Raw genomic sequence first — 13335 nt, forward strand, 5'->3', positions numbered from 1 at the left:
GTCCTCAGACCCCGAATGGCCTTGAACGATGCTCTGCGGGCTTTGTTAGCTCTTCACAAGCTAACAAAGTGAAGGCTTTTAAGGAGAGGAGTGGCATGACTGATCACATTCCCCATGATCACGGTGACTGCTGGATGAAAAACAGACTGTGGGGGCCACGGTAGACACAGCCAGATCAGTTAGGAGAAGGCTCTTCAGTCACCGATGTCAGAGATGATGGTGGCTCAGGATGGAGAGATAGTAGGGGAGGTGGTGAGAAGTGGGCACATTCTAAAGATATTTTGAAGGTAGAGCAACAGGAGTAAAACGAAGAAAATCAAAATCCCATGTTCCAGAGATAACTGTTACTTTATTTATTCTAAGCAAACATGGTCCCCTCTAAAAACCACAAAGCTTGCCAAGGATACTCTTCTCAGAGGTACTAACTCTTTACTCCTCACCCTACTCCAGCCTGGCCTCCCCCTCTGCCACTCTCCCAAAACTGCTCTGATTAAAGTCACCAATTCCCTCGAAGTTGCTCAACCTATGAGACACTGACCTGTCTGTCCTCAATCTTGTTTGGCTGGCAGCACATGGCATGGTTGAGCCTCCCCTCTTCCTTGATCTCTCTCCTCCCTGGGTTCGTCGACCGCACACTCTCCCAGTTTTTCTCCCTACCCCTGCTTTTCACACTCTTGCTGGTCTCACCTCTTCTTCTCACATGTTGAGGGTGCACCTTAGTCGGGGACCCTCTTCCCTTCTAATTTCACACATCCTCCCTCACAAATTTATTCACACCCATGGTTTAAAATATTGGCCATGACCATCTCCAAAGGCATCCCAATCTCACAACAATTGCGCAAAACACATCCCCACTCGGATGTCTTAAGGGCATCTTCTACTCAACATATAGTAAACAAAGCCTTGATCTTCCCTCCAAAGTCCTGTCCTCTGTCTCCATTTCTTTGTTCAACAGACACTTACTGAGACCCAAAGATATGCCAAGCACTGGTAGGCACTAGACATAAAATGATGAGGCAGGAGGGAAAGGTCCTTTAGAACACAGGGTTACAAAAAGGGAACTTACAAATATGTATGAAATTAAAACTGTGTATGGTGCTAAGAAGGAACAGTTATGTAATGCTGTGGGAGACTATGGCAGCAGGGAAGAGACTGATGGGGCTTAAGGAGGGCCTCCCTAAAGAAATAATCTCTGGGGACTTCCCTGGTGGCACAGTGGGTCAGAATCCGTCTGCCAGCACTATTTACAATAGGCAGGACAGGGAAGGACCCTATGTGTCCATCGACAGACGAATAGATAAAGAAGACGTGGCACATGTATACAATGGACGACTACTCAGCCATAAAAAGAAATGAAACTGAGTTATTTGCAGTGAGGTGGCTAGACCTAGAGTCTGTCATACAGAGTGAAGAAAGTCAGAAAGAGAAAAACAAATACCGCATGCTAATAAATATATATGAAATCTTAAAAAAAGGTTCTAATGAACCTAGGGGCAGGGCAGGAATAAAGACACAGACATAGAGAATGGACTTGGGGACTCAGGGAGGGGGAAGGGTAAGCCGGGAGGTAGTAAGAGAGTAGCATTGACAACTATACAACACCAAATGTACAATAGCTAGCTAGTGGGAAGCAGCTACACAGCTCAGGTAGATCAGCTCAGTGCCTTGCGACCACCTAGAGGGGTGGGATCAGGAGGGTGGGAGGGAGACGCAGGAGGGAGGGGATGTGGGGATATACGTATGCATGCAGCTGATTCACTTTGTTATACAGCAGAAACTAACACACCAGTGTAAAGCAATTATACTGCAACAAAGATGTTTAAAAACAAAAACAAAAAATACAATCCGCTTGGCAAGGCAGGGGACACGGGTTTTCAACCTGGTCTGGGAAGGTCTCACATGCAACGGAGCAAGTAAGCTCGCGAGACACCACTACCGAGCGCACGCGCCACAACTACTGAGGACCACGTGCATAGAGCCCATGCACCGCAACATGAGAAGCCACTGCACTGAGAAGCCCGTGCACGGCAATGAAGAGAAGCCCCGGCTCGCCGCAACTACAAAAAGCCCACGCCCGGCAACGAAGCCCCATGGCCACCAAAAATTAATTAATGAATTAATTCATTAATCAATTAATGAAAACTTATATTACAAAAAGAAAAAAATGAAAAGCAATAATATCTGCTGGAATTCCCCGGTGGTCCAGTGGTCATGACCCCGTGCCTCCACTTCAGGGGGCCTGGGTTCAATCCCTGGTTGAGGAACTGAGATCCTGCAAGCTGGCATCACAGCCCAAACAAAAATGCAATAAAATAAAATACAACTAAATAAAACAAGAAAGCATCTCTGATTCAAGGTCTAAAGGGTGAGAAGGTGTTTATCAGGCCAGTATAGGGGCAGAAAACGTTTCCCATTTCAGTAAGTAGCACCTCCATTTACCCAATTCCACATCCTTAACCCACATTCCCCCCATCCAATTCATCACTAACTCCTATTCACCTCCAAGCCATCACTAACCTTCCAAATAGGACTCTAACCTGCCTGCTTTACTCCACCTCCAAGGCCACCACTGTGCACAAAGCCAGTCTCCTAATGAGTCTCCCCAATGCCAGTCCTGCCCCCTCCTAGCCATTCTCTTACACTAGCCAGTATGGTGTCTGAAAAAGGCATCTCTGCCAACCCCACTTCTCTCTTTATACCCTGCAATGGCTTCCCACCAAGTTTAGGATAAATCCCAAATAGATGATGGACTACAGGGTGAATGACAAGAAGGAGGTAGGGTGTGAGGTTAGAGAGAGGGATGAAGGGTCTAGGCAAACAGCGAAAAGGGCTGAAAAGAAAATGATCAGCACCTGCACAACAGTCCTGATGCAGGAAGGAAAATGCAGAAATAGTGAAGGAATACCAATAGCCACTTTTTATTTCTGCAATGCCTTTGCAATTCCCAAAGTGCTTCATGTATAACTGTTATTCTGAAACCTCGCTGTACATTAGAATCATCTGGAGAGATTTTAAAAACTACCAATGGCCCGACCTCAACCCAAGCCTATTAAATCAGAATATACACTTCACTGTATTGCATTTTATTCCCTGCCCCCAAACATCCATTAAGCCCCAGGAGAAGGAAAAGGGGATGTGACTAGCAAGAGATAGAAAATTCCTGCACAACAATGGCCATGGCAAGCTTAGGCACTTTTGGTGAAATCTCTCTGGGAAGTACTGGCAGCGGAAGAAAAGGCAAACTGACACAGTATTGCCTGGTGTGCATTTCCAGCCTCTGCCTTCTTTCTCATCTCTTGGTGGCAGGTGGAGGAAGTGGAGAAAAGCTTAAACATTTTTACAAAACCGGCAGAAGAAGCTTATAGCATCCTCTCACTATCTCTGCATAGGTTCTGACCTCTGCAGCACTATAGAAGCTTTGCCCAAAGTAATGAACAGCTGAAAGTCAAATGTAATACTTCATCAAATGACTTAAAAATGCTTGTACACTGGAAAGGGTTAAGTTGCAGAGAACACAAATGGACCCCGAGCAACTTTTGCCAAAATAGAATATTGTGCTCTATGTACAGCCATACCTCTTTTCCATATGAGCAAACAGTCAGAAAGATAAAAGAACTTGGTCCAACTCACACAAGTAAGTAGGATAGATTCTGGTCTGTCTGTCCTAAGCGTTGTGTTCTTTAACCACCAGGCTAGCTTTTCTCAAATCTGATTCATGCATACAATTACTATACACCTCTGTTTGCCTTGAATATTCCCTGCTTCTACATATGCCTGCTGCAGTTTTAAATATTGCCCACTTTGACTCCCCAAAGCAACCGAGAAGACACAATAATTTGGTCACTCTATACATGGACCACTGTTGTGCGACTGCCCAGGAAGCTTATTTAAAAAGTGCAGCTTAGGGCTTCCCTGGTGGCGCGGTGGTTGAGAGTCCGCCTGCCGATCCAGGGGACTCGGGTTCGTGGCCCGGTCCGGGAAGTTCCCATGTGCCGCAGAACGGCTGGGCCCGTGAGCCATGGCTGCTGAGCCTGCGAGCCCGGAGCCTGTGCTCCGCTACTGGAGAGGCCACAACAGCGAGAGGCCTGCGTTCTGAGAAAAATAAATAAATAAATAAAATATGTTTTTAGACCTGAATGTATTATCTTTTCTTTCCTTCTAAGGTGCTATTATTTTTGTTCCAAGCATTATCAGTCTACTAGTGACCCTAAACTAAAAATTTCAGAATTACATTTGACCCCTATTCTTGCTTCTGCTTTTCTTACATCATCATCAAGTATATAGATCCTTACTATCTTATTAGTCCAGTATCTTTGCTGCTCTCCCAGGTTCTAATTTTTACTTCCCAATCCATATCCAGGAGACCAAATAATCTTCTCAAAGACTGCTTTCATGCTATTCCCTTTCACAGAAATCCTTCGATGGGCTCCTGTTTATTTTTACTGCCACACAAGTCCAATCTCCCTCTACATCTTTATTACAAATAACCCTCTTAAAACTATAATTTTAGACCGGAATGAAGTGAAAGTGTAATCATATAAACCAATTTTGACACAGTGAATCCATATCTAGGAATTTATCTTATAAAAATACTTGCAATGCAAAAAGATACACGTATGGGTTGGCCATAAAGTTCGTTTGGGTGTTCCATTAAGATCTTATGGAAAAATCTGAACGAACTTTGTGGTCAATCCAATACAAGTATACTCACTACAACATTTGTGAAATGTAAAAAAAGTAAAATAAATTATCCATTGAAGTGACATTGGTTTAGTAAATTATGGGACATTTATTTAAAACAATAACACAGAGCTGTTGAAAAGAAGCAAATCTATATGACCTGACTTACAAGGATACCCATTTTATATTGCCTCAATTTCTTGGGAAAACCCAACAACTCATATAATAATCCTTACTCTCCCATGGATAAACGTAACAAACTTTAACAAACAAATTTAAAACAGAAAGATAATACCTGCAGAAAATTCAAGCACTGTAGATACGTATAAAGAAATAAAAATTATTTAAAGTCCCATCACCTAGGGGCTTCCCTGGTGGCGCAGTGGCTGAGAATCCGCCTGCCAATGCCGGGGACACAGGTTCGTGCCCCGGTCCGGGAAGATCCCACGTGCCGCGGAGCGGCTGGGCCCTCAAGCCATGGCCACTGAGCCTGCGCGTCCGGAGCCTGTGCTTCGCAACGGGAGAGGCCACGACAGGGAAAAGCTTGTGTACCGCAAAAAAAAAAAAAAAAAAAAAAAAATTCAGGCAAGACTTGTTATCTACATCTTTTCAGTTAAACAGTTGCTACCTTGTAACAAAACTGTAGAATGAAAATTAACTGTTACATAAAACTGTTAATAATTATATACAAAATTAAAATTTTTATTTGTATCGCCAGTCTGCCCTCCAATAAGGTTATACCAACTTATTCTTACATTAAAGCATTATTTGAGAGCATGTGCCCTCACGTCTCCAACTAGAAACTCTCAACCCTTTGTAACTGTTGTCAAACTACTAGTCAAAAGTAGTATCTCTGATTTTGTTTGCGTATTTTTGAATACTAGTAACATTGAATATCTTTTAAAAAGCTTACTGGTCATCTATATTTGCTGCTTTAAGAACTGTCAGACTTTTACCCATTTTTTCTAATTAGATTGCTTATGTTTTTATTAACTGCATATTCATATTAGCCTTCTGTATGTTACAAATATTAGCCCCAGTCCATCATTTGCTTTCAATTTTAGCTTTGTGCAGTATATGATTCACTTTAATTAGTCATTTTTATTTTATGCTTTCTAGCTTTTGTAGCATACCTAGAAGGGCTTTCCTCATAGCAAGATTACATTAATATTCAGCTATATTTTTTCCCAAGTTATAGAGTGTTAATTTTCACATTTACATTTATGAGCCTTCTGGAATTTATTAGGTCTAAGTTTATTTCCAGATGGCTAGAGACCAATTCTGTCACATGGATAATGAACAGTTTATCTTTCCCACACAGATCTAACACCAATTTTATCATAGATTAAATTCAAAATATACAGGTCTATTTCAAGACTACGCTTCAGTGACATAAATTTAAGTTCTTTTAACTTTATACTATGTTCTGTTATCTGGTAAGTAAAGGTTCTCAAAAAACTTTTCCATAATTTTCCTTAGTATTATTACATATTGTTCTAGGTTAACTTGAGACTAATTTAAGGCTTAAAAAAATCAGGATTTTGCTTGTGCTGGTACACTGATCTAATATATTTAGAAATAAATGACATTAGTATTCTGATGAGTCTGCCTATCCAAGAAATGTATGTATGCCTATTTATTTTTTAAGTCTCTTAGAAGACTTATTTTAAGCCTGCTTCATCTAAGATTTGAAGATTTCTTGATAAATTAGTCATATGTTACCTGCTGTTACTATGAATGGAATTGAAAATATCAGTTAACATTTATTGAGCACTTATTTTATGCCAGGCACGGTGCTAAGCATCTTTAATTATTTCATTTAATTCATCAATTCTATGCCTTGTTTCACAAATGAGAACACCGAGACACACAGGGGATTAAGTAATTTGCCAGATGCCACATAGCTAGGAGTGGAGATTTGAAGCTGGCAACCTGGTTCCAAGGATGATGCCTTCCATTAAATACTCTGAACTAGATAATTTTGACTTGTGTTTTTCAAAGTATAAAAAAAAGGACTTCTTCCTTCCAATCTGAATTCCTTCCAATGTGAATTTGCATTTGGGGAACAAAACATCAATAAAAAATGGGAGTTCATAACTATAACGTGCTCAGTCTTCTAAGTAGTCCATACCTTCCCATCATAAATAGTCTCCCATGTTGCTCTTTTCTTGCTTCTTGGACATTCTTCCATTTCCTGCATGGCTACTTCATATTCCCCATCTAAAAGCTGTAAGCGCCTGTTACACAAACACATACACTTTAAAGTAACCTGACTATTATTGTAAGTACACAAATTCTACATCTTTAGATTTATACTAAAAAGCACTTATTAAATTTATAAACTAGCTTACATGCCCAACAAGACTTAAAGATATACCTACACTCCATTCCTGACAAAAGAAATTTTAATGATTTGTACTGATAATTATTACTAGAGAATTATTTCATTACTGTAGCTACTCAGATATAACTTTAAACATTTAAAGTATAATAGGCCTAAGGTCTTAAAACTTGCTAAGTTTTAAATGTTAAGTATAAAGCATGTGCACAGGCTTTATACTTTTAAAAACAAGGTAACAACGGTGTTATAATACTTGCTTTAGGGAACAGCTAAGAATTAGGTCTCTGTTATCTTTAACTACTGTAAGTACTTGAACTAGAATTCTTGACTTTTATACTTGACCAGTAAACTAATTAACTGTAAGATCCTGGGGGGCACCTGGCACATACAGGTGCTCAATAAACATTTCATAGGTGAATGAATAAATGGAATACTGGTTGAATCGATGAAATTCTACCCATACTCACAGTATACTTTTAATGTGTGTGTACATATCTGTGTGTGTATACATAGTTTATGTTATTTTCTCCATACAATTAAACACTACTAACCTAAATACCATTCTTCAACCATACTCAATAATTAATTGTATATCAAGAATCTGGCATCTCTTCATCAGTCTTAGAGAAATTCTGTTAGGTGGTATTAGCTGACATTTATTGAGTGCTTACTATATGCCAGGCACTATTTTAAAGACTTTACAGAGTTCATTTAATCTTCCCAACACCTCTATGAAGTAGATGTTATTACTCCATTGTTCAGAAGAAACTGAGGCATAGAGAGGGTTAAATAACTTGCCTTAAGATGACACAGTAAGTAGCCAGAGCTAGCAACAGAATCTAGGCAATCTGTCTCCAAAGTCTGGCTCTTAACACCGCATGATTTTGAGCCTTAAGAATTCTTGTCTTGGGCTTCCCTGGTGGCGCAGTGGTTGAGAGTCCGCCTGCCGACGCAGGGGACACGGGTTTGTGCCCTGCTCTGGGAAGATCCCACATGCCGCCAGAGCGGCTGGGCCCGTGAGCCATGGCTGCTGAGCCTGCGCGTCCGGAGCCTGTGCTCCGCAACGGGAGAGGCCACAACAGTGCGAGGCCCGCGTACCGCAAAAAAAAAGAAAAAAGAAAAAAAGATTTCTTGTCTTTATGCTGTGCTACTGAATTTATTCTACTTCAATAATTTATCAACAAGGCTGTTCAACTTAATAATTTAGAAGATAATTTTATTTACTAATTTGAATAGGTAATACATTAGTATACTTCTAAAATGGAAAGGACTTTTTCCTCCTGCATGTTTACATGGCTACATAATATTCTATTTTATGGCTGAACATGTGATAGCTACAATCCAATGTACTCTCCTACCTGTAGTCTATGAAGAGGGCCTTTTCCCCCACAGCCTCATCAACAGTGCTTTATCAAGTTTTTTGATATCTGTCAAACTGCTAAGTGAAAAAATGACATCTCAGTGTACTTTTATATTCAGATGTTTTACCTTTTAGTTGTTTAAAAACCATATATATTCTCTCTTCTTGTAAACATTTTCACGATATCCCTTCCTCATTCTTCTACTGGCCTGTGGTGTTTTTCTTTTTACTTAGTATAATCTTTTTATATTAAAGGAATGAGGCATCTATCTATACATTATGAGTTGAAATTAATCTTCTCCTGACTTGTTATCTTTATTTTGACTTGGCTTATGATGGTGTTTTTGTTTTCAGAAGAAGGTTTTTTTTTTATTTCACTCCATATTTCATACTCTTTCAATATGGCTTTTGAATTTTAGTCATTCTTTAAGGAGACTTTAGCTTCTCAAGAGATTATAAAAAGAATTTTTAAAACATCTAACTCCTCAGATCTTGGTTGGCAAATACTTCTCCTCTACTGAAAAGAACTATGACCCTTTGAAGAAACAGCCAATTCCAGAGCAGAGGTAGGAAAAGGAGAATGTAAAGCCTGGAATATCTAGAAGAATATTGCAGAAAACAAGAAAATAAATAAATAAAAACAAGTCAAAGGGACTTAGGAGCCTGCTTGGAGGGGCTCCTCCTCACCAAATTTGGGACAATTTGAGCATTAATATAGCAACATCAATAGATTAAAACAGACTGAATAAAAGTGGAATTCGTTAATCCATACTGATTTAAAAAAAGGTTGAGAAAAGGAACGTTCTTCTTCACAGAAAAATGCCAACAAACCAAACATGGAAGAACTGATAGAAAGTTACCATGTGGCCACCGCCATAGAATAATTTATTCAAGTAAGAATCATCAATGGATGCTAAACTATTGCGTTAAAAAATAACTGTTGGGAGAAAAAGGATATTTATCCAGTTTCATGTATTATTACAGAGGTTGCATATTAATTAATTAAAGTGAAAAGGGACCATTACAATGGAGAAATATGGTAAACACCACTTTAGCCAAGCGATCAAACCTAATATCAGCTGTGTCTGTGACGTCCACAAAGAACACATCACCAATGAGTGTTCCTGCCCAAAATGTTTAACCTGAATCTAAACATAAAGAAACAATCACAAAAGTCCAAACTGAAAAACATTCTGCAAAACTACACGCCTGTATTTAAAGTGTTGTTACAAAAGGCAAAAAAAAAAAAAAAAAAGGCTGGAAAATGGTTCCAAATTGAAGGAGACTGAAAAGATATGGCAACTGACAGATCGCAATCCTTAACTGGGGTGAGTAGGGAACAGAAAAGGACATTATCGAGGAAACTGGGGAGAGAGTACTGTATTTTTGGTATCATGTTAAATTTCCTGAATATGATAGGCGTACTGTGGTTATGGAGGGAAATGTCCCTGCTCTTAGGAGATACACGCTGAATGAAGTGTTTATGAATAAGGAATGAAATCCAGCGTCATGATCTAACCCTCAAATGGTTTGTCACAAAAATACACTCACAAATAAAGCAAATGTGGTAAAATGTTAACAACTGATGAATCTAGGTGAAGGGTACATGGGTATTACTACCTGCATTGTTCTTTCAACATGTTTATAGGTTTGGAAATTTTCAAAAGAAGTTTGGGGAAAATTCTCCCATGATTTCCTCTTGGTACTTTTTTAAAAAGCAGTTTCTTTGTTTTAACGTACAAGGAATATGTTAATACAAGGAAGGTAGAAAGAATTCTTAAAAGAATGTACCCTTACCCTCACGCTGCCTAAAATATATAGAACATTTACCAACACTGATGAAGCCCAGTGTGCAACAACAGCCTAATTGCTTCTCCCACAGACACAACCCCTATCTCTTAGCATATATGTTTCTGTTGTTCTCCATTTAAATTTTTGATCTACATTCAAATTTCTGACTTTAAAAAAACACTATATTGGTTTCTGCTGGTAACATTAAGCGACATTAAGTGATATATTCTAAGACAATATGGTAGCAAAATCCATGGCATTATTCCTAATCACCTTTGCTTTCCCATTAAAAGCCCTATAACCTGTCTTTACCCTAGTGGCTAATAAGTGGATTACATTAAAGCAACAAGTTACTTTTTAAAGAGCAGGAGAAACACACTCATTGCTTTTCTTGGCTCTTTCTCCTATACCTGATGGTGGACTGTGTTAACTACCAGTGAGCAGCCTAGGACAAGAAATCATGACATATTATAAGTTTCACCCTTCAACCCTATCAAAAAAGAATACTGTATTTGCTTCCCAGAGGTTCTTTTACTGGCACTAAGATGCTTCATTCCCAACTGAAAACTGCAGAGATGATTATAAATCCAAGTGCTCCTTGCTACCCTGTGCCAAATGCACACAGAGCCAAACGATGATCTCACACACTTTTCTTCCTTAACTCTAGTAAATACATAATCTCAAGATTTGCATGGGGCCCACTTTATTCAGGTCTCTGCTCAAATATGACCTTTCCTCAGAGGCTTTCTCTACAAAACCACCATTTATTCTCTTTATTTTTCTTCACAGCATTCCCACTAAGTGACATTAGTTGATACAATTTTGGGGGGTGGTGTCTATTTCCTCCACTAGAAGTTAAGCTCCATGAGGGCAGGGGTTTTGTTGCCTTCTCACTGCCTAAAACAGTGTCTGACAAAGAGGACACACTCAGAAAATACTGGCTGAATGAACAATCTTAACTGAGCCGTTCAAATAGTTCCTCGTCTGTGTTTATTGCTTTCTAGGTGATAAAGACAAAAGTTCAGTATTTGCAAATTTGTTTTTTCATCCATAAGAATAAAGAGAAACAAAGGCAAAGAAACAGTATCATCACTATATTCTGCTTCAAAATAAAAACATTTCTAAAACATGGGAGCCTTGCTTGTCCATCAACATTACCTGTTTTTATCAAATACTGTCATTTGTGCAACAAATGTTTTTCCCCATCTTCACGATTTCGTTTTCTTCTAGCTGCAAGTTCTTCATTGACATCTGAATTTGACAAACATTTCTCATGAATCAAATATTCAAGCAAAAACAGATTTATGATATATAGTCCCTTCACATAACATACTACATTTATCCCAAATGAGGTACAAATAAACTTAAGTTGCAATATAATAATATCCAAACACTCTTCAACTTTATGTCTCAACCTTATGTGTATGTCCTTACTTTCTGATATTCATTGACACTATTAACTCCACATTTTTGCAAATGTTATTTTCTGTTCAGAATGATCTTTATTGCTAGGCAAGGAGAAAAAACCCTCCTCATTCATGGTTACTTTCCAGGAACTTCAAAGGATACTTCAAGACTCAAAGATTATTTCTTCCAAGCTGCTTCTCCCCTGAACTTCACAAATACCTCTATTATACCACATATCATTTAGCTGCAATTATATTTTATGTTTATCTCCATACTCTAGGTTATGAGCCTTTGGAAGATGGGACTGGACTTTTTAATCATCTCTGTGTTCCCAACACCTATATGTTGTTTGAATGATTACCTCAAAGGTGGATTCAGAACTGTTGGGAGGATACAAGGATAGATGTATGTTAACTGTAGACTCTAAGTGGTGGGTAGATAGGTGCTCACTACCAAATTCTTTTGCCTGTTCCATATGTATGAAATTTTTCACAATAAAATGTTGAGGGGGGAATGAATTCATTGTTTGCTGAGAGACTAATTTAAACACCAGTCTTTTCCATCCAGTGTTTTATATATACATATATATATATGTGTGTGTGTATTTTCATTTTGCTGCATGAAATGTTTCATCATACAACAATGAGAATTTTACAGATTAAATACCTAGTACAACATAATAGCCAAAAGTCTAAGAGCAAGGCCAATGTACCATAAAATTAAGTATCTCATTAGACTATAAGAGATTTGCAAATAAATAAAGGCCATGCTATTAGAACACATGCATTTATTTCTAGTTCTGTACCACTTTTCCTTCTAAATAATTATGAAAATAACTAAAAAAAGAAATATTCTGTACACAATTACGAATACTATGAAGATGGATTAGTTCAATCATTTTCACTGATCACCTTAATCTCCAACAACAAACTCTAGTAAAATTATTAAAATAAAAATTACCAATATTTTCATTGGTTTCTCCATTAATCATTCCATTAAACTCTCTTCTTCCTGGACAAGTCACTCTAAATAGCAATGAGTAAGACTTCACCATATGGCTGTTACTAGGTTCAAATTCATTACTGGAAACTGCAAGGGACGGGAAATTTCCAGGTTTTGTTTGATTGAGGTCAGGATTCAAAGGCACCTGCTTTTTACCTGTAGGAACTTGTCTTATTGGACAACGTACATCCTGCAATGGCAAAGATTATTATATTTATTTATGCATATGCAATTGTAAGAATTACAATAAAACCTCTAATCACAGCTATAGGAAATATGGTATAGGCCGTGATTTCCAAATGGCATGCTAAAATTCTAACCATACATCTGAAAATTGTGATGAAGCAAAAAGAAAATTTGGATCAACTATCTTTCAAATATTAGCCCAATTGAGGATATCCTCAATACAATGAAAACAATGATATAATAGTATATCTAATATTTAGCTGATGGTCATCAGAAAGTTTTAAGTTAGAAATATAGAACTAAAACCATGCTTAAAATATTACAACTCATGTAAATTAATCTTTTCCCCTTAAATATTCTATTTTAACAAAATGACTGATAGGACTATTAGAAATGAAAAAAGATTATTACAATAACCCCACTGTCAAAAACACTGAGAAATAGTAAATCCATATATTTAAATAATTGTTTATAAGAAGTAACATTAATCATCTTATGAGTAATGTTCTGTAATTATATAACTAGTTATGCCGAAAGAACAAAGCTGAAAAATTGCAAGATGCAGAAG

General features: G+C 38.1%; 1 pseudogene; it reads right to left on the reverse strand.

Moving 5' to 3' along the window:
• The window catches only part of LOC131765170 (polycomb protein SUZ12-like), a 33737-nt pseudogene that overhangs the window by 434 nt on the left and 19968 nt on the right, over positions 1–13335 (reverse strand).

This window comes from Kogia breviceps, chromosome 11, assembly GCF_026419965.1.
Source record: "Kogia breviceps isolate mKogBre1 chromosome 11, mKogBre1 haplotype 1, whole genome shotgun sequence".
NCBI classification, from domain to species: domain Eukaryota; kingdom Metazoa; phylum Chordata; class Mammalia; order Artiodactyla; family Physeteridae; genus Kogia; species Kogia breviceps.